General features: G+C 39.3%; 1 protein-coding gene across 3 annotated transcripts in view; it reads right to left on the bottom strand.

Annotated features, from left to right (window-relative positions):
• SPOCK3 (SPARC (osteonectin), cwcv and kazal like domains proteoglycan 3) overlaps positions 1 to 25,389 on the bottom strand; it is a 526,000-nt gene that overhangs the window by 259,415 nt on the left and 241,196 nt on the right. The gene's annotated exons all lie outside the window — the stretch shown is intronic.

Below are 25,389 nucleotides of genomic sequence, written 5' to 3'. Positions count from 1 at the left end.
GTTGTCCTCGACTAAGATGGTTTCCCCGAGGTTGTCAGACCGTCTTACTCTGCTATATATTATACACAGAACCTACTTGACACCAATTTGACTGTCTAAATACAGGCCACAATATAGTCCACTCTGCCCTAACTGCGGAGACACTGATAGTAATTTTTTTTATTTATTATGGTCCTGCCCCCTCATATGGGGCTACTGGTCCCAGGTGGTCCAGTTCCTTCATGACAAAATGGGTTCTCCCCTTACACTGTGCCCTGAACAGTGTCTGCTTGGACTGTTTCCTTGCTCAGAAACTGACAAATTTCAGACTCTTTTCTTGCATGAGATGCTATTTATGGCTAGGCTTCTACTTGCCCGTATGTGGTTGCAGGCGCTGACACCTATGTTTTCAGAATGGATAGCTGCGGTAAATAGTACTTTACCTTATAAGAAGGTCATTTATATGCATAGAGGATGCCCTGATAAGTATCACAAGGTTTGGGATAGATGGCTTGACTCTACATCTACTTGTGACAAGGAGGAGGTGGAATAATTATCCTTTGTAAATTCATTATGTTGGTTGTTCCTCCTTTCCTTGCCTACGGCAAAGGCTCTAAAATTTGTATAATGTTTTATTTGATTGTGTATTTGTCCTATGGGTTTTTTTTCATTGTTGAATGTGAAATGTGGCTGCATATCTGTTACTCTCAATAAAAGTTTGCTTGATTAAGAAAAAAAATGGGCAGAGTAGGTGATATTCATGTAGATTGGGGTAGAGAGATCCGGAGGGTGGGGTAAGCTCTGGAGAAGTCCTGGAGACGAGCATGGGAGGAGGAGACAAGGGAGCTAGAGAGCAGGAGGTTGTGGGAGGAGCGGAGAGGACTGTTTGGGTGATATTTGGAGACAAGATTGGTGATGTAATTGGGGGCAGAGTTATAAATGGATTTATATGTTATTGTTAATGGTTTGAATTTTATTCATTGGGCAATGTGAAGCCGGTGGAGGGATTGGCAGAGAGGGATAGTAGATATGGAACGGTTAGTAAGGTGGATGAGTCTAGCAGCAGCATTCATGATAGACTGAAGAGGGGATAGCCTGCCAATGAGGAGGGAGTTACAATAGTCAAGGCGAGAGATAACAAGGGAGTGAATAAGTTGCTTAGTGGTTTCAGTGGTTAAAAACGGGCATATCTTGGAGATGTTGCTCAGGTGAAGTCTACAAGATTTGGACAGTGATTGGATTTGGGGCTGAAAGAACAGATGGGTATCTAGGATTACACCTAGTACCCTGGCATGAGGGGAGGGACTGATGGTTGTATTATTGATCTTGATGGACAAGTCAGTGGAAAGGGCACGGGCTGGAGGGAATAGTATGAGCTCCGTTTTAGAAAGACTGAGTTTGAGGTAGTGAAGTGACATCCATGCTGATATGTCACTTAGTAGGTTAGTAATGCGAGAGGAGACTGAAGGGGCAAGGAGTAGAATGACAGATCTGTGTTTCATCAGCATAGATATGGTACTTGAAGCCATGGGAGTAGTATTTTTAATAGCAGTGCGGAATCTTACCGCATACCCAGATGCGGAAGGAAACTGTTTAGTGAATTGTCCCCTTTGTTCAAAGTTCAGGGTCAAACTTTCCTTATATTCAAATGTTCGACCACGCACTGAACAAGGGGGTGTTCGGCCCATCACTATTCCTCAATATGGGCTTGCTGGTCCAAGTTCAAAATTTTAACTGTATATAAAGCTTGGTTCACACCAATGCAGTTTGCTTTTGATCCATTTCTGCAGTGCTTTTTGTGGTGTGTTTTTGTACACGTGTTTCTGCTGTGTTTTTCATACTCTTTGACGCACTTTGCTTTTTTATGCCTTTTTTTGCCATTTGTTGTAGGGCAGATTGAAAAATGCAAAACACATCAATAAAACACTACATGCTTTTCTGCAGTGTCTCTGTTGAAGTCTATTGAACCAAAAATGCACCGTTTTGCATTTTAAAAAGTCCCTGACGCTTTCCAAAAATGCAGCAGCTGCAAAAAGCATAGATATGAACATGTGCCATAGGAAACCACGTTAAATTGACTGTAGTGCATTTCTGCAAAAAGCACCAAAAAAGGCAGAGATATTATGTCCAGCTCCCCCATATTGTAGTCATATATTGGTTGCATACTACCTTAGATTTCTGTGTTACTCCTAGCGATGGAGTTTCCACCACCTGATATCGGCTCCCCTCCCCTTCCCATCCCCCCACTTCACTTTGTTTTCTTTTTTTAAATCCTTCTCTCATGTTCCTTGTTTTGGTTTTCATTCCTCTTTTTTATCTTTCCTTGCACGAGATGTGTCACATTTGTTGTGTTTTTCATACCAACACGAAATCAGAATGTCAACAACTGTTTATTACTGGTTCTTTTGATTTAACAGACCCTGTGGTTCTTGGGAATATTTTCTTATGTAAATGGTATTCCTAGTGAACTTTTATATCTCTTGGTATACACTTGAATGTATATTGTAAAACTGTCTTTCTACTTTGTATATCCTGATTTTCAATGAACAGTTATTAAACAAAAAAAAAATGCAGATGTGAATGTAGCCTAAAAGTATATCTAAAGACATAACCTTTTTACATTTTACAGTAAAGAAGGGTCTTTTGCCAACTGTGTTAGGGAGATTTGCCTTCATATCCTGTACTATAGACTTAACAGGAAATTTTCACAGAAACAATTGCCTATTGGAAGATGTACCCTCTATTGCAGTTCTAGTGGCTGGATTTACCCGTACTGTCATTTCTGGTGATCAGGACAGTTAAAGAGAATACATCTCCCTAAAGGAGACATGGATAGCAAAACAAAGTGACAGTGGATCTAATCCTTCAGCACACTTTCTAAATCTAAAAAAAATTATTTAGTTACTTTCACAAGCAGTAAGGGTGCTTTTAACCCTTTCGACACCAGGGCCATTTTTTATTTAAATTTTTTTGGCCTACATGTTAAAATGCAGATTTTAGGCCTGAATATAAGTGGAAATTCCCAATCATTATCTATTTTATGAAAGCATGGATCCTGTCAAATAAAATGGTGGCAGTTTGCAAGCTTTCACTGTGTCACTGGATATTAGTGCAATGGTTTATCAAACCCATATTGTCGGTAAAAATAGAAGTTAAAATGGAACTGCACTACATCTGAGCACCACAAACCAACAATGCTATTTAATTCATTGTTAACCCCTTCACGCCTAGGGGTAAAACAAATCTTAATGCCTAAGCACAATTTTGCAACGTTGACGCGTAAAACCGTACATATCATCACTATTTTGTACATCCAGGTGAATTATATCTTGTTTTTTTTTAGGACAAATTGGGCTTCCATTTGGTGGTAAATGGTAATGGATATCTCCTGATTTTTTTTTATTATCAAAGGAAAACTGGCCCAAAATAGTAAAATAAAATATATATTTTTTAAATTCAGCTGTGTGTTTCTTCTTACTACCATAACCTACCACCAAAGGACAACCCAAAATAAATTTTCCAGCTCTTGATGATCACAGTGAAACCATATATGTGTATGTTATTTGTTGTTCGTACTCATAGTACAGCCCAGAAACAATAGTGTGCATTTTGTTTTTGTTTACCTAAAACACCCTGACACTGACACTAATACTAATTTTAAAAAATCCTGACCTTTGACCCTGACCTTGACCCAAACACTTGACCCTGGCACTGAACTAGATCAAACCTTGATCTAGGTATTTTTCTTTATTTTATATTTAATTTTTTAATATTTATTTATCTTTTTTTTTTTAACAAACATCTTTTTTTTTTACCTCTATGCCAGGAGTTAGAGAGATACAATATTTCTCTCTCCTCCATTCATACAGAGAGAAAAAAAAAACCAAGGGGCCGGGCTATACAGTGACTGATCACTGTGATAGCCAATCAGAGGCTATCACAGCAATCTTGTGACCCAGAAACGAGACCCGGGGCTCTCAGTGACACCCCCGTATTTGTGCTGGGAGCGTGCAGTGTGGCGTGCTCCCAGCACAAAGACAGGTCCGCAAATATGTGGCCCCATGGAAAAAAGCCCAGTTCTGTGAGGCTGCATATTTGTGTTATGTCGGCATCAAGGGGTTAATATTCAAACCAAACTCAACCATCCATCCATTAGTGCTTTATTTTGCTAAGAAATCATTTTGAAAAACACCCTCTGGCATTTCTGACAGTGGCCATCTTGAGTAAGTGCAGATGATTCATGCAGCGCTTTCTGGAATCCATCGGCCCTTAGCTCAGGTATTGGCTGAGCTGAGAACTCTCCCCCCCCTTCTGAAGACTCCTGGGATGTATGACATCATTTGCCTAAGAAGTAACTGAAAAAATGTAAAAAAAAGTTTAAAACAAGTAAATATCATATACTTTCCTATCTATTTACTAATGCTGGCAGCATAAGGATTACAAACAGTCCATGTGTTGATTGAGAGAGTGAAGTTCTGTTTTAAAGGTCTTATTACTCAATTGTTGGTAAAATCTAAAAGATGTGTGGCCATGAAACAATGACAAACTACCGTATCCAAAGCCAGCCATAGGCAATGCTTTAAAGGTCCTTACGAATTAGAATTAGTGCTTGATATGGAAATCATGACATCATCCATCTGGCTCTCCACCTCAGCCAATCAGACAGGGTCTTGTATTCATTGATAAATATACAAGGCTGCTCCTAAATAGTAGAATAGTACACAGTCCAACTCTCCTTAGTTCTGGCAGCAGACAGGAACTCGACTGTACTACTGCCAGAACACAGACTACTGTATATAGCAAATGCATACAGCAGCATCATTCTGTAATGGAAATAGTTTATTTGCCCAAACAAACTATTTAAAGTGACTTTACCCACTTGCCGCCCCATCACAGTAGATTTACTGTGACAGGGTGGCAGCTGCAGGCTCAGCAAAGGAAATAAGAGGGAAATAAAAAGCCAAATCTCTTAGTAAAAGCAGCACATATTATATACATTATACTTGTTAGGCACACAGTTAACCCTTGGATTGCCCCTTGATGTTAACCCCTTCCAATCCAGGTGACAGTGTACAGTATTAGCACTGATCACTGTATTAGTGTTTCTAGTGATGTGAGTATCAGTTAGTGTATCTCCCAGTCAGTATCAGCTACTATCACAGTCCCATTATAAGTCTCTGATCACCACCGTTACCAGAATAGCGTCATAGCTGCATAAATTCCAATATACTGTATATACCATAGTTTATAGACACCTTTATACACCTTTCGCACAAAGCAATTAAAATACACTAATTGGGATTTTTTTTGACCAATGACATGTAGCAGAATACATTTGGCCGAAATGTATGAAGAAATTGTTGGGTTTTTTTTTTTTGGTTATGTTTTATAACAGAAAGCAGAAAATATTGTTTTTCCCCCCAACATTTGTTATTTTTAAAATTAAATAATAAAAAAAAGTGGTGATTAAAGCAAAAGAAATCTCAATTTATGTGAAGAAAATGCTAAAAATTTCATTTGGGTAGAATGTTGCATGACAGAGCAATTCCCAGCTAAAGTAGTGCAGCGCTGAATAGCAAAAAAAATGCTCTGGTCATGGAGGAGGTAAAACCTTCTGGAGGTCAAGTGGTTAAAGCTGGAATTCCAATTTAAGCTACATTCACACATGTAAAGAGCATCCAGAGCCAGTTTTGTTCAAGCCAGGATTGGGGCTTCAGTTGTTATGCTCTCCTGGTGCTTGCTAAAGCCACTGAAACAAATACTTAATGCAATCCAAATGCTGTATGTAATGATCAGGTCAGTGTAACATAATGCCCAACTAAGGCATACATCTGGTCCAAGCTGTTCAGCTCAGTATATTCTTTCCATCTGGCATTTGTGGGTCTACAACAAAAAAACTGACTAGTGTTTAATACGAAAACATTGTTTTCCGGAGCCAAGCACATAGAAGCCCCACTTTTAGTATCAAACTACATTACATATAATGTTGATAAACCTGACTAATATACACTCACCAGGCACTTTATTAGGTACACCTATTCAATTGCTTGGTAACACAAAATGCTAAGCAGCCAATCACATGGCAGCAACTCAATTCATCTAGGCATCTAGACAAGTGAAGACGACTTGCTGAAGTTCAAACCAAGCAACAGAATGGGGAAGAAAGGGGATTTAAGTGACTTTGAATGTGGTTGTTGGTGCCAGATGGGTGGTCTGAGTATTTAACCATTTCCATACCGGGCACTTTTACCCCCTTCCTGCCCAGGCCATTTTTCAGGTTTCAGTGCTCTCACACTTTGAATGACAATTGCGCGGTCATGCAACACTGTATCCAAACTAAAATTTTATCATTTTCTTCACACAACTAGAGCTTTCTTTTGGTGGTATTTAATCACCGCCAGGGTTTTTATTTTTTGCTAAATTAACAAAAAAAGACTGAAAATTGTGAAAAAAAACACGTTTTTTTTGTTTCTGTTATAAAAGTTTGCAAATAAATAATTGTTCTTCATAATTTAGACCAAAATGTATTCTGCTACATGTCTTTGGTGAAAATAACCCAAATTAGAATGTTTTTTTTAGTTTGTAGGAAAGTTATAGAGTTCGCAAACTATGGTATAGATCTGAATATTGATCAATCCTGAAGTACTGACGGCCAATCTAATTTCTTGAGGTCCAAGAATGTCAGAACAGTACAGATGTCCCCCAAATGACCCCTTTTTGCAAAGTAGACAGTCTGACGTACTTCATAAGAGCCATGGTGAGTTTTTTGAGGTCATAATTTTTCGGAAAATGAAAAAATGAAAAAAATTATTTTCTCAATTTTTTTTTTACATACTGTCACCAGTGCAGTGCAGCGTCATCATATAACTGGCATGGTGGTGATCAGGGACACTGACTGGTGACAGTATGAAAAAAAAACAAAACATTTTATTATTTTTAATTTTTTATTACATTTTTTTTCTTTTTTTAAGATTTTTTTTCATATTTCACTATGTCCAAAGTAGTACAATGTTACCATAGTAACATTGTACTACTTTGGGGAAGTGATCAGTATTTTGTTTTTGTTTTTTTACACAATTTGCCTATAGCAAAGAATTACTTTGCTATAAGCAAGCATTTACCTGAATGACATCGATTCATTCAGGGTTTTTTTTTTTTTTTTGTGCTTAGCTGTGATTTGGCCACATCTAATCACATGACATGTGCATGTGATTAGCTGTGACCATTCACAGCTAGACACTAGTATACAATGGATGGCATGAATGAAGCCATCCATGGTATACAACTGTCATGTGACCTGCTGTGATTGTTCACAGCATGTCACAGTACTGGCAACAGGGGCCGGTATTTAGATCTGTCATCGGCCGTGTCCGAGGTACACAGCCGGTGACAGATCGCTCCGCTGTGCGGCTCTGCAAGCGCAAAAACTGTGCATGCCCAGGAGTACGCCATATGGCATCCACCCAGAAATCTACAGCATTTTGCCGGCCACCAAACAGCTATTGGCCGGGCAGCTATTGGTTAAAAAACTGCTGATCTACTGGGATTTTCATGCAATGTTTGTGGTGCATTTTTTTACAGGACATGTGACTCAAAAACTGCACTGAAAACGCAACTTGGGTGAGTTTTTGATGCATTTTTGCCACTTTTCTGTTGATTTCAATAGGGAGGTGTGTTTTGGTGTTTTTTTTACCAAACGAAACTGCATATGCATTTTTGCTGCATTTTTACCTTGTTTGCGGTGCATTTTTAAAGGACACGTGACTCAAAAACTGCACCAAAAACGCAACTTTTTATGCATTTTTGCCACGTTTTCCATTGATTTCAATAGAGAGGTACGTTTTGGTGCATGTATTTTCATCACACCATACGTGCACCAAAAATGCAGCAAGCAGGATTTTAAAAAATGCACCAGACCTGCAACGGGTTAATGTGAAGAGTTCCATAGGAATGCATCATCACACGTTTTTCTTCCAGATTAGTGTGGAAGCAGCCTTATGCAGGCCATACATGGGTCAAATTCTGAACAAATTTTCTTTACAAATTCGGAAATTTTGTGTATTTTGTAATCCGATGGTGCCACCATTGATTTCGAAATTCCACCAACCAAGCCTTTAACTTCATGTTGCTACAGAAAGTAATTTTTGTGGCCAAGAATTTCTTTTCTTTCCAAGTCACAGCTCACGCTCATTTCTTTTTCGATTACATTTCTCACAAGATTCTCCCATCATTGATTAGAAATTTGTTTTTCAAAAAATGTTCAACATTTCCAAATTTGATGGTTGCTCGAAAATCAGTCATTACTGTGGCCCACTAATGGTGCGAAATTCAAACGCAAATTCTTAGAAAAGAGTTTTCGAAAGAAAATTCTTTTGGAATTCGACCTATGCATGGCTGGCTTTAGGGTCCTTTCACACAGCGCGGACCCGTATAGCAGATCCGCTTGCTCAACAGGGGATCTCTCTGCTGATCTCTGCTGAGAAAGCGGATGACAGGTCTGTGTCTGCTCCACTGCTGCAGAGCGGGCTCAGAGCAGCTCACTGTCCTTAATGGCTGGTCGGATGGAAACGGACCACCTGTCCGTTTCCATCCAACCCGATCCGATGGACAGAAGGGGAACTGGATCTTCGTCTCTTTTTTGCGGGTCGGATCGGATTGGATGCTAGCGGGTGTAAACGGACACATGTCTGTTTACACCCGCCGCTCCACAGAGGAGAATGCAGGTTCCTGAAAAACGGGCAGGCGGACCCGATCAGAATGTCCATGTGAAAGGGTTCTAAAGGGAATTGGGTAAATTGGTTTCAGAACAGCTGCAATGTTAATTGGATAGTATTGGTTTCATCTGTAGATCTCATCTAGAAAAGCTTTTTGCCTTCTTCACTCATAGCAGATTCAGGGCTTTGAGGAAGAGGCAAGTCCTCGAAACGCGTCAGTCTATTGGATGTCTACACTCCCCATTGCGGACTGTTACTCAGCGCAGTGTTGACCCAGCTGTTCTTTTATGATGTGCCTTGACTATATTGTCGTTTGTGAGTACAACACCTACTTTATTTCTTATTAAACATTTTTTATGGCAATGCACTAGGCCTGTGCGCCCTCTCTTTGTTCTTTCCTCATAGCAGATACAATAGCTGTGAAGAGTCGTTCATGGCACAGAAATCTCTTGTCTATTATTTCCAAGAAACACAAAATCTGAGGATTCTGAGGACAATCCATCGGTATCCGAGTATACTTTGCCTTCTCTTTCTCCTTCTGTATTTTTTCAGTTAGGTATCTTATGATAATAGAGCTCTAAAGATTATATGTGTATATATATATATATATATATATATATATATATATATAAATATTTTTTTTTTATAAATAAAGCAGTACTAATTTATATAGGGTTGAGCAGCCATTTAACTACATCTTACTAGTGGCTATGGGTTGAATTTAAAAACATTGGTTCTCTAACTGTTTCTTTAATAAATCTATGCTTTCTGCATTTTAACAGGTACCAGTGCTTAACTGTTGCTGTCACTTTTCATTTTATTCTTTGAAATTGAAATGTTACAGCTTGCTCCATAAAAATACAACCAGCATGTAACACATAAGCTGAACTTATAAAACCTAAAATCTAAAATAGCCAGGATTTATAACCGCAAGACATTAGTTTAAGCTGCACTTTTAGACTGATCCATCCCCAGATGCAGCATACAATTATGTTGTAAATTGATGTCAATTGGAATAATTGCTAGCATACCACATCATGGCCTGGTGTGAATTGGGCTGGCATGTGAGAGCATTGCTAAGTAAAAATCTTTTTCCCAAATTGTTTTAAATTGAGTCTTGTTATTTTTGTCCCACTTTTTTTTTCTAATTTCTGAAGCTCAGTACAATTGTTCTTGCAATTACAACATCTTCCCTCCAGAAAAATGTCAAGACTCCATGCTATACTTTTCACATTTCCAGGTAACAGTTATAGGCCATTTTCATGGAATAGTAATGCATTTTCTCATACAGAAGCCAGATGTAGGATAAAGACATTTTAGTGGTAGTAATAAAGAATTTTTAACTCAATTTGTAGCAAAATTGGAACTTATAGCAGGAAATAAAAGAGCTTGGTTCAATGATTTAGACCAGAGGTCTCTTAACTTTTCAATATGAGGGCTGCATTGTATATTACAAATATTTCCGGGCCGAAAAAAAATCAGTTTAAGGCTACGGTCACACTAGCTTTGTCAGCAGGCGTCAGACAGGAGTTTGGGAAGCTTTTTTAACGCTTCTCAAACACCTATGAAAATTCTGCACATGGCAGCACACAGTGCTGTTCACACTGAAGCGTTAGGGTCGCATCTCGGCAAACCTGATGCCTCATGTCGAATCAGGAGGAGTTGAAGCCTTCCATTCAAGTCTATGGTGGTGTTCCTTAAACGCCTGGCAGTCGTTTGCGAGGCGGTTGCGAGGTGTTTGTGGAGTGTTAATACTGTTTAACTTCATTATAGGCATTTGTGGTGAGGTTTTAATGCTTAGAAAACGCCTATCAAACGCCTCAAAACCGCGCTTAGGGCATTTGGGGAGCATTTGGGAAGCGTTTGAGGAGTGTTAAAAACGCTTCCCAAATGCCTGTCTACCGCCTGTCAAATGCTATAGGGGCGTTTGGCAAGAGTTAGAAATAAGTCAAGTGTGAATGAGCACTTAGGGTGAATCCACTCTATAATGGAAAATGAGGACTCCAAAATATGAGCCCGACATCATAAGCATGCGGACGCCAACCCTATATATATATATATATATATATATATATATATATATATATAATTAAAAATTCTCTGAAGTAGGTAGAAATTAGGTTAGGGCCCTTTAAGAGAAGAGGATAAAGAAAAGAGCGGGAAGAGGTGAAGCACGTGACCATGGAAAAGGTGGGAAAACTTGGGGCTCATTATATAAAGGCACTCTGTGACAGGGAATTTTGCAGGTGGTCAGAGTTGGCCAACAGGCTCCCCACCCTCCCTCCCTTGTTGCAAGGCACTATTTATGTGGTTTGTGTCACCTTTTCTGTAGAAAAGAGGGACTTATTGATATAATTATTTCAGATAGCTCGAGTCCTGAAAGACTGAGCAAGTTTATTCATGGTTGATAATAAAGTGTAAGATGTTTGAATAAATTATATTGCAAATTTAAGTTATGTTATGTGTAGTTACTAATAAAAGTGCCACGGCCAAAATTTATGCCAAAAAAAATGTTGTGTGTGTGTGTGATCATTTGAGAGCAAATTATTAAGTATAGATAGTCGGGAAAGAGGGATAAAGTGTGGCCTGCATTCCCATGAAAAACGAGGGCTCTAACATAGGCGCTTGATAGCATGGCCATGCAGACACCATCCCTCTATATTTAAAATTAAAAAAAAAATTCCTCAGAAATACAGCAGGTAGGACTTAGGTTAGGGCCCATTAAGAAGGACAGATAAGGAAAAAAGTAGGATGGATTAAGCACGTGACCATGGAAAAGGCGGGAAAACCACGTGACTTGGAACATTCTGGAATATTGGAGGCTTATTATATAAAGGCACTCCGTGACAGAGATTTTTGCAGTTGGTCAGAGTTGGCCAATGGGCTCCCCACCCTCCCTCCCTTGTCGCAAGGCACTGTTTATGTGGTTTGTGTCACCATTTCTATAGAAAAGGGGGTCTTATTGATATAATTATTTCAGATAGCTCAAGTCCTGAAAGACTGAGCAAGTTTGTTCATGGTTGATAAAAAAAGTGTAAGATGTTTGAATAACTTATATTGCAAATTTAAGTTATGTTATGTGTAGTTACCAATAAAAGTGCTGTGGCCAAAATTTATGCCAAAAAATAGAAATGTAGTGTGTGTGTGATCATTTGAGAATATATTAGTAAGTATACTGTAAGTAAACAACAAAAAAAGAAAGCGCCAATCAACAGTATCAATCCTCTCCAGCAGCAAACCCAATGGGCGGAGCTTATTGGATGACGTCAGGACGTTCCCTGGAGCTGTCGGCGAGGTGTCCGCGGTGAACGGGGCTCGTCCATTCCGTATATCTGATCGTTTGCTATACCAGTGTCAGGTGGACACTTTATTTTGTGAGTAGGATGCGATTGAAATAAAAGTTTTAATGGTTCTTACTTGCTGCACCATCATGCCTTTTCTTTATTTTTGAGTGATGTTACTATACATTTGGAGGATGATCGTTTTATAAGGAGTCTTGGCTATACCTCAAAATCACTGCAGAGTATTGTTCCTGCTATCTGGAAGTGTCTATACTATAGAGTGCTGCTTCATGATCTACTTATTCATCGCTCCCAGAGCAAACGCGCTTGTGCTGATTTATAATCTAATCAGCATTGAGCTCTGGTGAGTTTATTCCATTCATTTGGTGGTGGATAAAGCACGGTGGAATTACATGTTTAAAGAAGAAAATTTTCTGTTTTGGGGTGTTGGACATTTCTTCTATACACTTATATGCACGAAATTTATGGATTATTTTCACTGAAAAGTTTTTTGTATTTATAATGTTGGGACTTTTATACACATATTTGTGATATTAATTTTGATATATTTTAGCGCATTCCAATTGCTGATTTTTTAGTATACTGTAAGTATTCGGGGAAGAGGGATAAAGTGTGGCCTGCATTCCCATGGACAGCTGCTAGAGCGCCTTACCTCTCCAGTAGCTGTGTGTTCCCAAATGTTGGCGGGAGCTCCAATTAGAGCACCACACATCTCCCTTTCTTTTGGTTTTGATCAAGCGTTATTTGAAGTGCACAAAAGTACACTAATTCATGTCGCTGCTGTAGAGAGCCATACGGTTCTGTATAGTACGCTGCAATAAAATGTGAGCTGCAATAGGATGCAGCTTACTGCAACTCTGGGCTGCATATCGATGTGAATGACACACATGGAAAACAATTGTTTTTTGTGCATTCTGGCAGTAACAGGTGTTTTTCAATGCATCACACTATGTATGAATTCACTCTTATACCTGAATAATGTTGAAATGAATGAATATGTTTTACTTGGAGCTTTTTGTTTTCAGCATGACATGATTTAGAACAACAGAAAAAAACGTCTTCAGTAAATCAAAGCAAAGAAAGGGCAAGAAATCTTGAGACCATCATAGTCCCCATCAAAATCTGCCCTTACATCAGAGTCCCCAAAAGAGCCCCCTTTTACATCAGGGACCCCATCAGATTTCCCCTTACATCATAGTCCCTCTTACATTTGGGTCCAGACAGAGGCGGACTGACAACTCATGGGGCCCCCGGGTAATAGGGGATCGTGGGGCCCCTGTGTCCTTGCCCAAACTCAAAAAAGCCTACGAAAAAAGTACCAGGGGCATCTCATGGGGCCCCCTACTAACCCCGAGCCCTCGGGCAGTGTCCGAGTTTCCAAATGGTCAGTCCGCCCCTGGGTCCACATTACAGTCTCCATCAGAGGCACCCCACCTCTTACATAGGAGTCCCTATCAGAATCCCCCTTACATCAGAGTCTCAATCTCATTCTCCCTCACTACAAAGTCCCCCTTGCATTGCAGTCCCCTTAAAGTAGAGTCCCCCCTTACATGAGAGGCAATAGCAGCAAATAGAGGCAGAGCAGATCTGGACAAAGGAAGGGTCCATCCTCCTATGAATTCTGGGGCAAGCACACAATTGTTTGATAGGATGCTGGTTGTCCTAACAACCAATGTGATACAATGACAGTGTAGAAGCTGTGCTCACTTTGATTAACCAATTATTTGTGAGGGAAATTTAAAAAAACAAACAAAACAAATAACTAACTCATGATTGGGCATTTAACTTTAACCACAAGCCTACAGGGCATGTATACCCCCTTCCTGCCAGGCCAATTTCCAGCTTTCAGCGCTGTTGCACTTTGTATGACAATTGCGCGGTCATGCAACACTGTACCCATATGAAATTTTTTTTGTGACATATAGAGATTTATTTTGGTGGTATTTAATCACCTCTGGGTTTTTAATTTTTTCTTAAACAAAGCAAAAACCACTGAAAATTTTGAAAAAGTTTTTTCTTAGTTTTTGTTATAAAATTTTGTAAATAAGTGATTTTTCTCTTTCACTGATGTGCGCTAATGAGGCTGCAGTGATGGGCACTGATAGGTGGCACTGATGGGCACTGATGAGGAGGCACTGGTAGGTGGCACTGATGGGCACTGAAAGGCAGCACTCATATATGGCACTGATAGGCGGCACTGATAGGTGGCACTGATAGGCGGCACTGACTGGCACTGTTAGGTGGCATTAACTGGCACTGTTAGGCGGCACTGATAGGCAGCAATGACGGGCACTGATAGGCGCCACTGATTGGCACTGATAAGCGGCACTGACTGGCACTGATAGGTGGCACTGACTGGCATTGATAGGTGGCACTGACTGCCACTGATGGGTGACACAAAGGCAGATCAGATGGGCACTGATATGTGGCATTGATGTGGCACTGAAATGTGGCACTGATGAGGCACTGATGGGCACTGACAGGTAGCATGGATGAGCACTGATACATGGCACTGATGGATACTGACAGGTGACGCTGCTGGGGCTACACAGATCATCAGGTACACTGATCATCAGTGCTCTGATGATCTGTGTACATGTCCCCTCCGAGGAATGCCAATTACCGGCTCTCCTCTCCTCACGAGCTGTCAGCGTGCGTCTGTCATATTACTATATGGCGGGCGGGAGGCGGTTAAAACCACTTCACCTTATTTACTAACATTAATTTTGTAAAGTGAGAGCACAGTTTACAAGGGGAATTGCTTCTACTCCTTAATATATGAACCCCTGTATGTGTGATCAGACAGGGCATTAAACAACAAAATTTCAAGAGGTCACTGACCATTATTCCCTTCATAAAAGCATGACTGAAGTATTGCTGATGTGCGGCTGCCATGAAACCTCATCATAACCCATAAACCTTTACCTTAATAAAAAAATGACACCAAACACTTAACTTGGATTTCAAATGGCCATAGCAGCCCTTTTATTAACAAAACCATAAATTAATATAACAAATTCTTACAACAAACGTTTTAGCAATAAAATTCGTTCTGAGCCTTTCCTTTTTGTCTCAGGTTCCTGAAGGCCCCCTTTTTACTACCGCACCGGCTGCATCATCCACCACATTCCTATTCTGGCCCCTAGCCGCAGTTACACCGGCTCAGGGACAAATTGTTGACCCTTCTGACATTTGATACAGCCCCATGACCGATAACCCCAACTGCTGTCACTTCAATAGGTAAGGTATACCCATACCGAGATGGGCCCTACCCATTGCACTCCACATACTGTTTTTGTACCATACTGGTCTACACGAACCTGAGACCTGCTATAACAACAAAAAACCCAACCCCACCTAAAAAACCCACAACCTAAAACACCATGAACCGGTTCTCGGGAAAAAACTGACCCCACCAGGACCTCACAGCTTCCATACCAAACGACATGGAACTGCAGAACCAATGACAATGGCAAAACGGGAGGGCAAGTTTCTTCTTCTCGGACCAAGCTCCCACTGACCATCAAGGAACTCCTCCTTTCCATTAAGCCACATCTACCACTCCCCACCGCACCCAGATCCACCCTCTCAACCACCAAAAAGGTAAGTCTTACCATCCCCTTTTAAATTAACCAATTAGCACGTCTGTCTCTAGCTTTCCCAGCCAACTCAGTCATGCAGGGCCTACAATTATGCTGCGCTTACAGTTCCTGGCCCTTTTTGTACCCACGTCTGTCCTCACATGTTCCATTAAATTTACTTAATTTATCAGACGCCGTCAGTGACAGATCTATGTCACACTAGCAACTCCCCCTCAACGGGATTGCCAAGACAGCAGAGAGAGAACACTCACCTGCTCCTCTGACATCACTCACTCATTGACAATTACGTGTAACAATTTAGCCACAACACATTTGTGGTCTGACAAATACTACAAAACCTATGTGCCTTATAAAGATAATATCTTAATATCCAAAACAATTCTGCCCCTGGAGGACGTCAGATGACAAAGCGCATAGGGCGGGGTTTTGGACGTGACATAACCTCACTCGCTGGGTTGTCAGTTCGCGGCCAGAGATTGCTGTCAGAATGAGCCCCGGGTTTATATTTATGCTGTGTAACTTGTCTCAGTGGAGCCACGTGAAAATGTGAGTGCTCATGTTTTTTAAAAAGAAAAATTTAATTTTAAGGATTTTACACTATGCAAATTCTTTCTCTCCTCCTCCCCTGTTATTGATGATCAGGATATCATTGGTGATCGAGAGCTATTTATTTATATTTTATTGGGTCTGCAGATTATCACTCTCAGAGGGGAATGCACTGTCAGCTGGCTGTTCACACACACCAGCATGCACCTCTGGTGAGTTAATTTAGTATTTTTCCGTGGTGAAATCAGAGTGGTGTTTGGTGGAAGAAAGAAGAAAGAATAAGAATAAGAAAGAAGCAACCATTATTATTCGGTTCATCACATGGGACTGTTTATGAATCAAGGAATGTGCTAAATGTAATTTGATTTATAGAGATTGAATTTGCTTATGGCACACAACTGCTTTGCATTGTAAGTGGGATGGGGTATGCTTTTGGTCATTTTACTTTTCATTGTATTTGACTTTCATATTGATTTAGAAGAGGTTTAATGTATATTATAACACAGTTTATTGAAATCTTAGATAGTAAGCTCCAAGGATCAGGCCCTCCTAACCCTCTTGGATTGAACTGTATTGTTCCTGTATTGTCTTCCTTTATAGTGTAAAGCACTGAGCAAAATGTTGGCACTATATAAATCCTGTATAATAATAATAATTAGATGAATGCACTACAAGGTATTTATTAAAAATACAATACGGTGAGTGCAGCACCACCCTTTGTGTTAAAACTTTATCACTCACTCATTGACTGATCCTTTTTTGCTCCATCATCACTCCCTTGCTGGTGTGCAGTATTTTGGCCAGCAAAGTAATGATGTCATAAGAGCAATAAAGTACTCTTTTTAGCAATCCTGTTGCTGGCAAATTGCTCCCAGTAACAGGATCATGAGTGTGACATGGCCCAAAAAAGGCAGATATGAGTTTGAATTACGCACCACGCACTCATCCTTTTCTCTCTAGTCTGCAAACTGTCATTCCAGTACTATCATAAAAATTACATGAAGTTATAAAACAAGAAGTATATTAGGGCTTTAATATTCATATCAGACAAGAACAAAGGAAATTACAACACAGTAAGCTTCAGCCCCTTTAATGATTATCACTATAGCTTTTATTTTATTTTTTTCAATTGCTTGTCACTTTTCATTTAAAGCAGTCCATTTTCCATTACAGCAGAGATAATTGTTCTCTGTTACTATTCTTCTGTGATCATCATTTCACTCCTGAAGTTGTACTTAGCAATGGGGATTGACTTTACAATTACATTAACATAAACCTGCATTTTCTTTTGTATGCTCCCTGCTTCATGCATTGATAGAGTCACTGATCTGGAAAGCGGGAGCTCCTGTAAACATCAAAACTTGGGAGTGAACTGTAGATAATAATATCTGGCCCATGCATGCTGCCATGATTTATAATCTTACATGTCATTTTGTTCTTGACCTTCTCTATTCATTACGACCTCGTGCCTCTCAAGTGTCCCTGAATTATCATGTTATATTAATTGCCAACATATCTACAGAGAGATTGCTCGCAAACTCAACTCTCATTCTGCAAATTAGTTCTTACATTTTCTCTTTCTTTCTGCCACCTTCAGCAAGACCTTTTGCCTCCTATTATCCTTATGTTTCATTAGATCAGCCACAAATATTCCTCCGGTAGGTTTTATCTTAAACAGTCCACTTGAAGAAAATGAATTCCAGTCCATGGCCGAGTGAGTGTTTTGAATGAAGTCTTTGTTCATAAAATGAACATAAATCATAGCCTCAGGTCAATATGTTTTGCCACACAAAGTAACCACACATGAAACATTACAGGGGTTTAAAGACATTAAAATCAACCTGTGAAAACTGAAATCTGAAAAAAATAGAAGTTGCCATTGCTGGCTTTAAATCTGCAGACTATGGAACCGTCATCTTTATCCTGGCTTCATTATCTTATGATTCTGTGACTAGGAACAAGCAGGTAGGGTGGACTTTAACATTTTTATTCTTCCCTGGGTGCATGCTTGTTCCAGATCAATGATTTACTAGATAATAAAGCAAGGGTCATGGATATATCTACAAAGACTGCAAATGTGATCTGCAGCTCCAGTTACAAAATACAAAGTTCCACAGACACTGGGGTAATGTTATTTCCTTTCATCATGACTCATATAAAGATAACTAATTTATATTGAATCTATATTGAGTTTCTGGACTCTTCAACAATTCATGTGGCTAGATTTCAGTAGGTGTAAAAGTTTTGAGTAAACTACATATAACATAATTATAACACTGTTTCCAGAGGTGCAGAAGAAAAATGTGTTTTATTTTGGATTCATTTGTTATGTCAATCATTTTGTTTGTCAAATGATTTATGTTAGCATGATTTGTTTTCGAAATTAGTTTTGCATATTCAGATTTGTTTTAAATATTCGTTGTCCCGAATCCATTTGGAAGTTATTTTAGAAGATTTATATTCATTCGCTATGTCGTAATGTTTTTTCAGTGACTTGTTTGCCATTTACTTTGATGCAACTTGCTTGCAATTTCGATGCAACTTTGATGTTTTGCTTAACTTTGGCCAATCAGAACAATAGAGTATGACACATAACTGAGCTTACAAACCCTCTGAAGTCACAAATGAATGAAACAAATGAATATTAATACATTCCTTGTTTTTGTTATCATTTATTTTGGATTCATTGAAATTTGTTACGATTGTGATTTGGAGATTCAGATACATCTGAATCGGCGAATAAAAAAAATGTTGTCCATATTTCAATTTGTAGATAAATGAATCTCACAAGTCTAATACTGTTATAACAATGCATATTGCATTTTGTCTGCTGTGTTGCACATGGCCTCGGCTGACACTTGTGCTGGATAGCCTCCCTTTACATATTCCACCCTTACCTTTCCTCCCATTGTGTGGGTGAATTTTAAATGGCAAAATCAAAATGTCAAAGCACCCCAATTAAGAAGTTAGGTAAAGTCAGGAAAAAGGCTAACACACCATTCTGTGATTATAATATGCAGATACAATAACTCAATTGCAAGAAAGGGTACTATACAAGAACCCATTTTTAAAATAACTGGCTATGGACCCTATGAGAACATTCACTGTGTCAAATAAATGACTCACCACCCAAATCAATTACTTTGCTTTGGGTAGAGTTGGACAACATGGTGTCTTCCCTGTTGTCTGAGAGCCTGGTAGTGAGATCTCTATCCCATCATGATGTAGTCAAGATATGCATGACATGGTAAGTCTGGTTGACAAGCTATGTAACTTGATGTTATTGACCTGTGGGCACTTTATACATTCTTGTGTATTGTTTTATGCGCACACAAGTATGTGCTCCACAAGAGTGTATCAGAAAAACCCTAGCCAGTAACAGCAAAAAAAGGTGTAGAGGGGGAGTGAGCCTTACTCTATTCTACCAAAACAGAGAAATTATTTGGGTGTATTTTTGATTCAAAGTCAGTAATTAGAATCACTGATCATCAGAAATAATTCAAGATTTTACATTTATATTTCACACACAGTATACATAAACAATATATGGGTGCATATGAGCTTCCCTGACCTTCCTTCCATCCAACAGGCTAAATGGTAGTATTTATGTTTTTCTGTGTATCACCATATTTTGTCGCTATTGAAATGATTTCACTTAATATCTTCACTTAACCATCATTGACTGAGTCTTTCTTCTAGCAGGAACACTGCTTTTATTTACAAGACTGCTATGTATATAGATTTAAAAAAAAGCTCACTTAAATAGAAAATCTGTGCAAATCAGAATTTATAACAATACACTACTACTTTTTCGACAATATGCAGGTCACATAAAATGTGACTGAATATCACTAGAATGTTACATAAAAACATCTCTAGCTCAACCTTTTATAAGAAGCTAAAACACAATAACCACACCGTGCCTTATCAAAGAACACTTTAGCTTAGCACAGTATTTCCATGGGATTTACATATATGAATTATGTAAATTTTTCCTGTTCTGTTTTCTGAATCGATTACAATGGATAATATGTTTTACAACTATTATGAAGCATCAGAATGCCTGAACAAATGTTTATTGTAACCCTTCTTACAGGTTTTGCGGTTTATTTACTAAAGAAAAATAGGTTGCTCATTTTGCAAATTAAGTTTTCACTTTGCAACAGAATTTTCATTTGCTTAATAAATGAGGTAAGCTCTGTTGACTTCCATCACCCCATCATGTGCAAGTAAAATTACAGTTTACTACACTTTCCTTGCATTTAATTGGGTATTGTTGGCAAAGTGAATTTTCATCACATTCACCAAGCTAAGTGAACAAGGGGAAAATGCTTTCCTCCTTGTGTAAAACACCCCCATTATACCACCTTGCTAATTTGGTGCAAAGTGACAGTTTCTTAAAAGATTGCCCAACTCAACTATTCTCACCATTGCTATGATCACTAACTGCTTTGTGGCTCTGTTAGAGTACTTTGGAAATACTTGGTGCCTCTGGGTATAATGGAACATGTGACAACATCCCAGGATGTGATGCACAGGCCTGAATGGAAAATCACCAGGCTCAGACGCTGTCATATGTGGGTTGTCATGGACCCTACATAAGCTTCAACATCATCAAACATGGAGCTTACACAAGGTTTGGACTCATGGTAATGTAAGGGAAGGTATCGTGGGGAAGGTAGGCATAGTTGGGTAAGGGGGCAGTTACAAGAAACTTTCTGTTTGTCATGAGCTCCTCCTTAGATCAGAATTAACTGAGATCAGTTGTTTCACCAATAATTCAATGGTAAGCAGAATGAGGTCAAAGCTGCACTTATTAAATACAGTATGTTGCACAATTTGGAGCAAAGTTCCATTTCAGGTCTCCCAACTGTTGGAGCATTTTTGATCCCAAAACCTCTGTGAATGTGCTCCTAGCAATGGTATTCACATTGAGCAGAAGGTCCATCTAACATTTTTAAAGGCGTGCAAGTATGTTATAAAAACCCTCAAACTGGTATGTCCAGACAGTGGATGAAGGTTTGAGTGCAAAGAGTGCCGAGGAAGTGTCACTATCTGAGAATGATAGATTTTTGTGGTGTCAATGAAAGTAATTTAGACTCTGCTGTCATCTACCATATCAAAAATAGGTGCAGCAAATTGGAAAGGGCAGAGGAGGCACCTTGCAATCAGATCCAGCAGTATATTAAATGTCAGCAGACATAATGGAGATCCAGTAAACCGGTGGCCACCTCACATTCCAAGAATGGTGGCATCCCAGGTGCAGTATATGCACAAAAATAATTAGTAAATTGGTACATTCCTTGGGACTTGGCAACTCAGACACCATTCAAAAGTGTAGTTCATTCAGATTGACATTTAGGCGGGGCGCAGCCCACCTTTTTTAAGACAAAGTCCCTAATGACAAGACAAGCTTAACACACCAAAAGCCCATAAAATAGCCCATAAAATACATATAAGTGCAAATAAAACAAAATACAGCACTGTATCAATGAGGGCCCACAAACTAAATAGAGGACAGTGACAAAAAGCAAATTGGCAGCAGCACCTAGCCCACATGTGATGGCTGAGACACAAACATAGACCCCAAGAGTGATGGGTGTGTAGCACAGTGGGAAGGGTAAGCCCAAGATAGAATGAACCTGCAGAAATCAGACCCTGCAGGCCATTTGAGAGAAACATCCATAGTGAAACAAAAAAAAAGGCATCAAAGAGCCAACTGCCTCTAAGTAAAAGATGGGAGTTAATGAGAAAAAAATACAGTATAAAAGTGACACTAAAAGAAAAAAAGGATCACAGTATTCCTTAGAGCCAGCAGTCAGTAGTATATGCCAGAGATCCCAGTGGCCAAATAAGGAAATTAATTGAGGAAAATATACAGACAGATATAGAGAAATAACACTCAAGGCCACCATAAAAAGCCAAAAAAGTAGCCATAAAGGTAATATGAGAAACACTCTATAAACATTAGCTATACATCCAAGAGGTGAAAGCCCAAACCTTAGGAGACTTGTAACATAAGCATTTGGTGAGCTCTATCTCTGAAGCAACCCATAAATTATGCTGTTTGCTTTCCTTCTACCATGGGTGGAAGGAAAGAAAATTGCTTAATTTCCCCATCAATACAGTCAATGTTGAAGGAGGAATCTCTCCTGCAGTGCTATTGATTTCTGCTGGCAGTTAGCCTTCCCTGCCAGCAGAACACCATTATTGCCAGAGGTTATAGCTACCGACACTGTTCACAAGAAATGAATCCAACAGGATGGTTGTACTGAAGTTAATCAATGGTTTGACTTCAGTACAACCAGCCTGCCCATAAATGCATTGAATCTCAGCCAGTCCCTGCTGAACCTGTCCAGATTCAATCCCTCTATGTCTGGCTTTAGGGTTTGCACCTGGTGGTGGAGGAAGAGTATGGTTTTAACAGCACATGGATGCAATGTGTTAAGGACTGATTTTAGGCACTTGCTGACTTTTGCTCTGGGATATTAAAACGATTTTGGAAATGCCCTTCCACTGTTTTGCACTGAAATTGCAAAGGATGTTTTTGCACGCACACACACAAACACGCCACACAAATAGGCATATGCACACACAAACCCACACTTGCACACATTTTTGCAATTTTTTCCACATATTTATATGCCATTTGCACACTTTGGAATAGTTTTATTCAGGATTGATTTATGCTTTAGTTTTTTCCATCAAACTAAACCTTTTTTGCTGCTACGCTATAAAAATAAATGATATATAAATATTATAACACCTCTTACATGCACATATTACACATATGTGCGTGTTACACATATGTTATATTTTTGTCTTACTATTATTGATATGTATGAACTATATCTGTCTAAGTATAAGCCAACTCCCATAACATCTGTATTACATACATAAATAAGAACTGTTTTCCCAGTCAGCACAGTTAAAGTGATACTAAACATACAATGATTAATCTCCATCATCCCTTCTATTTATGCATAAAGATCATGTCACTGTATTTAATTTAGTAGAAATAAGCATCTGAGTACCTTATCTAATTGTTGCTACTCAGCGGTCGCATGGCGTTTCCCAGGTCTTTCCTGTCCTCAGGGAAAGATCTGAGGGAGGAGCTTCTAGTACTCAGCTGATACAAGTATGTTGAATTTATATCGCCCGACACCCGGGATAGTTTTTGTTAACCTTTAGCCCTTCTACGGGAAAGCAGCAGAGCTCACTTGTCAGGTGAAAGCATTCGGGCGGCTGCGCTGCTACCCCATTGCTTTCACACAGCCTACAGTGCCAGTCTTCCCCCCCGCGTGAACCTCCACCTGCCTCCCGGGCTCCACTTGCCCATTTGCAGGACCAGATCAGCTTACGCCGTCAGATAGAGGTGAGGGAGGAGAGCGTACACATCCACTCCCCTTCTTGTCCTGACCCGGAAGAAGTGACGTGTCCTAGATTGAAAGCCCTCAAATCCCTCTTGTATTGAACTGTATTATTCCTGTATTGTCTCCCGTTATATTGTAAAGTGCTGAGCAAACTGTTGGCGCTATATAAATCCTGTATAATAATAATAATAATGAGGGCACTTCCGGGTCCCCATTGACAGATTCCCGGGAAGGAACCTAATGTAGTGTGATCTGCATTACATTCAGTGGAGCAAAGGGGAGACATCCTTGTCTTTTAGGTCTTTGATGTCTTAATAAAGAGAACCTGTCACCAAAAATTGATCACATAGGGGACTTTTTATCCCCTATGTGATGAAAAAAAAAATTTTAATTGTAAAAAATTAAAGTCACAGCCAAGCACATAACATCCCCTTAAATAAAAATTTGAGGCCCCCCACCCCCCATATATATACACATACAAATGTAAAAGCACACTCTGGGGCTCCTATGCATGAAAACGTTGATTGTGATGCACATATTACATATCACCACGCACACCAGAATGAGAGCAACAATTCTAGCACCAGACCTCCTCTGTAACACTATACTGATGACCTATAAGGGGCTTTAAAAGTGTCACCTATAGAAAATATAGGGTATTGTAGTTTGTCGCCATTTCATGAGCGCACGCAAATTTACAGATTGACATGTTGGATATCTGTTTACTCGGTGAAATCTCGTCTTTTATATGTTACAAAAAAATAGGGCAATGTATTGCCTGAAATTAACTTAAGTGTATTTTTTACTGAAGTTTTGCAGTAATATCGGTAATATCATGCGACATAAAAAATTGGAACTACCACTATTTTATGCTCTCGGGTATCTGCTTTCAGAAAATATAATGTTTGGGGATTTTGTGAAATCTTCAGGCCTAAAATGATTTTTTAAACTTGTGCAAAAAATGCAAAAATGATTCTGGCAGTAAAAGAGATAAAGGATAAGCCGGACACTCCCCTTTCAGGACAAGCACCCAATCAGTGCTCATTACACTGCAAGGCCTCTCTTCTCCCTGCTAGTCCCAGGGTGCGGTGCTGGAGACAGGCAGGGAGGTGAGGAGATAAACAGCACAATGTTAAAAATATTAAATGTTAAAGTCGCCATAATACAGCTTTTGATTTAAAAAGCCCCAAAAATTCCTAAAAGCACCTCAGATTTAAAAACAGTTTTGGTTAAAATGTATTTATTATTTTTATCTGGACAAGTAGATTGTCATGAGGGACAAGTAGGTTAGGACCCCAATTTAGTCCCTTGGACAAGTAATTTTTTTTAAAAATGTCCACACCCCTGTAATATATGCTCTGTAGCAGCAGATGATGTCTGGAACATTGATCTGTGTCTGCACAGTGCTGACTGTCGTTGTGCTAGTCACATGACATTAAAACAACAGTTTTCAGAATAGAGAATCAAAAATAACTAATAGCTACAATGTGTTTTGAAATGTATTACAAATCTGTATTTCAAAGCAAATTTATATTATTTTTGCAATAACATGGTGTAGGCAGAGTTTATGTTGACTGACAATAGCTTTCATTTTGTTCACACTAAAGATATCTGGAGAAGGTTCTGCCAATCACAAGCTGTTGAACACCCCTGCAGCCTATGTCTATGGTGTGTATGTGCTGGGACTAACAGGGATGTGAATCCTCTTTCAACTAATGTCTTATATCCCGCCCTCATTGTGTTTAGTAATATGAGGATATGGAGGAGGAAGGAACAGGAGACTGCCATTTACCGCTATGTACATGCCCACATGAGTGACTCAATAGGCACATGGGCTGCACAGATAAGGAAAAAGAGGAAGTGAATATTTTAC

The sequence above is a fragment of the Staurois parvus genome, unplaced genomic scaffold, assembly GCF_062004578.1.
Source record: "Staurois parvus isolate SC_StPar_1 unplaced genomic scaffold, SC_StPar_1.0 ptg000090l, whole genome shotgun sequence".
Classification (NCBI taxonomy): domain Eukaryota; kingdom Metazoa; phylum Chordata; class Amphibia; order Anura; family Ranidae; genus Staurois; species Staurois parvus.
This window is presented reverse-complemented; position numbering and strand designations above follow the sequence as displayed.